The following is a 3,305-nucleotide window of genomic DNA, read 5'->3' as shown; positions in this document are numbered from 1 at the left end:
CAACCTGAAAGGCGCTTATCAACCATGTGGATGACAGGCAGGAGCATAGCATGGGAAATTTTGTGGAGAGAAAACGGCAGCCCGAGGTAGTTGCACGGGAAAGAGGACAGAGAGCAGCCGAGAAGCAGAGCAATATCCATGGCCATATCCTCAGGAACCCCAACTGGCACCATGGTGCTCTTGCTGAAGTTGATATGCAGCCCAGAGAAATCTGAGAAGGCCTTTAGAATGTCCTTAATGACCCCAGCTTGCTGAAGATCAGCACGGAAGATCAGAAGAGTGTCATCCACGTACTAGAGCACTAGAAACATGGTAGTAGCCGCAAGAGGGAGCACCAAGCTGCCATTGGTCCGGTGCTGCCTCCGGCGGCTCTCCCATGCCGTCTGCTCCGTGTCAGGGTGCTGGTCCTGGCCATGGGCGGTCTTGCCTCGCTGGGCCCTCATTCTTCCATGACTAGCCGTAGGAGGGCATGGCCGACCGTGCTTTCCAAGCCCTCCTGCTACCGCAGCTCGCCTCCGTGGACGACTCGCTGGTCATGCTCAAGCTGGCTTTCAAGACCAAGTTCACCAAGAGCACCATCTTCTCTCTCCCATCGGTGGCGCAGCTTGCCCATGAGGATGAGGTCTGGCACTGCCTGCACGCTTCGCTGCTCGCTGCGGATGTGCGCAAGCCCCGTGTCTCCGTCTCCTTCGACCCTGCTGAGCTGCGCTTCTCCTTCTCGCTCGATCTGGGCAACCATGCAGAGAAATATTATAGGGTGTATGTACTATAGTAGATACTATTGCTGGGAATATGATCTTATTTTTTATAATTACTCACGCTTATCTACCCATCTAGATACGGCCATCGTCCTTCTAGACATCGTGAGTATCTAACCAAAAACTACCACATTTCACGGAAATGCGTCGAAAAACTACCACTTTACGATTTTGTGCGGAAAACTAACACTTTTGTCCTAATCCATGGCAAAAAACTACCAACTCGCGAAACTGCCCGCTTCGCCCACGCTAAGCACCGAACTGACCGGCTGAGCCCATGAATTAGTTGCCACCATGGCCAACCGACGCTCGCCGCACGTGAACGGGTGTTAACGGCGTGTTTACGGTCGGAACCGCGGCTATTGGTCGTGTGCGGGTCAAGATCTGAGTCATTCCCCTCTCACTTTGCTCTCTCCCTCCTCTCCCTCTCTCTGGCCTAGGTGGCGGCTGCCATGGCGTCGGTGATTCCGGATGGGGGCGGCGGCGATACGGGTGGCGGCGGCGGCGGCGGAGGCACAAGTTTGGATGATGTGGGCTCATTCTCTGAAGTCGATAACTGGTTGGGGAGAACCAATTACGCGACGCAGGCAGGCTTGCAGCAGCCGGAGGCACCGCTCGCATAGTCATCACCGACGCCTGGATGTTCTATGGGTTGCAGTTATGGAAATATCTCTTGCTTAAATGAACATGTTTTCTTCAATGTGGCAAATTAGTAAGATGTGTTTGTTTCTGTTTGTTGAACATGTGTTGTAAACTGTATTGCACCTGTAGTTTTGTCAATTTCAATTCAATTCATGAGCACTTATTTGTGCAGTTTGGCTGACCAGAAGTGGGACATATGGTTTCATTTTGAAGGAAGAAACCCTGTGAAAAGGGGTCTATATGAGATAAATATTTCTTTTCTTACTCTACAATCACTCATTGCTAGTGAAGGGTATGGGGAGAGTGATTACATGTACTATGAAAGAGTTAAGTATTTAGGTAATGAAGCTAGTGTTGATGAAATGTTGGAGTTTTATCATCATCTCAAGGTTGTGAACATTAAGGTTGTGCGAGATGTTGAACCTGCAAGTAGTACACAGGAAAATGAGAATTACATGAACACTCAAGAGAGTTGCTGTGTGAAAAAAGGTAGTGGAGCAATCTGAGCTTCAGAATCAGATAAATGATAGAAAGGCTCAGCTAGAGAGGAGCAGGATTCAAAGAGAGGCAGATTTGAACCACTTTAAAGGAGACACTGAAGTGTCTGAATTTTGTTTTGATGATTCAGTTCATTCAGATGGGAGTGCTGAAGTTGTTATAATGGAAATAGAGTGTGCCCTGAAGAGGATAGAGCATTGGAAACTACTGCTATTGTGCAAAATGTGAAGAATCCTGGTCCAAGTAGCAGATGTCACAATGAGGTAGAGAAAAAACGCTTTGAAGATTGGTTTCCTGAAGCATATGAGTTTTGTTTTGCTGGTGATGTAGGCATAAGTGATGAGGAAGAAGAAGATGAAGGTGAACTACCATGCCTTCTGAAGAAGGCAAAGAGTAATAAAAAAAGATGAAGGATAGGGTATATTTTGACCCCTCAATTCTCAATTCACATTTACTATTGTGCAAGAGCTTGTGTTTTGAGAGTGTTTACCTGTTCAGAGAAGCATTAAGGGAGTTTCATACAAGGACTTTGAGGTCTTTTCACTACCACATGAACTCCCCAACAAGAATTATTGTTTGGTGTTCACAGAGAGAGAATGGATGTGAATTTTACATGTGTGCATCCATGATATCTCATGAAAGAACTTTTTGCATTAGGAAGTGTAACATGGAGCACACTTGTCTAGCATCAGCTGAGAACACAAAGGTTACTACTAAGTGGATTTCCAAAGCAGTTGAGTCTTCTCTTAGAGCAGATCCTAGAGCACATGTGGATGCACTTACTAAAAACAACAAAGTCAAGTTTTCAGTTGATGTATCAAGGAGTGTGGCCTATAGGGCAAGGAGGAAGCCTATTACGGTTGTGCAAGGTGACCATAATGAGCAGTACTATAGACTGAGGGACTACCTACAAGCAGTTATTGATACAAACCCTAGTAGCAGGTGTATAGTTACAATATTTAAGGACCTAGAAAACCTTGCACCAACTCCTAGATTTAAGTACATGTTCTACTGCTTGCATGCATGAAAGAAAGGGTTTCTTAATGGTTGCAGGCCCTTTATAGGTAAATCTACAACTATATTTTCTTCAAAATATCTTGTTGAAAAATTTATGGTAGCTAATTTGGGTATGGATGCAGGGCTTGATGGTTGCTACATCAAGCTAACAATAGGACAGTAAATTCTTGGAGCCACAGGAAGAGATGGCAACGACAACATCTACCCCATAGCCTTTGGTGTGGTTGATAAGGAAGATTCTGATAGTTGGACATGGTTCCTAACCCAGCTAAGACGTTGCATTGGAAATGGAAGCAAATTTGGAACCTACACCATTATTTCTGGCAGGCAAAAGGTATGCACCCTATCTCTACCAGTAGTTCAGAAATATTGCTATTACTGGCTTAATTT

The sequence above is a fragment of the Triticum dicoccoides genome, chromosome 6B (assembly GCF_002162155.2).
Source record: "Triticum dicoccoides isolate Atlit2015 ecotype Zavitan chromosome 6B, WEW_v2.0, whole genome shotgun sequence".
Classification (NCBI taxonomy): Eukaryota; Viridiplantae; Streptophyta; class Magnoliopsida; order Poales; family Poaceae; genus Triticum; species Triticum dicoccoides.
Note: the sequence above shows the minus strand (reverse complement) of the source record.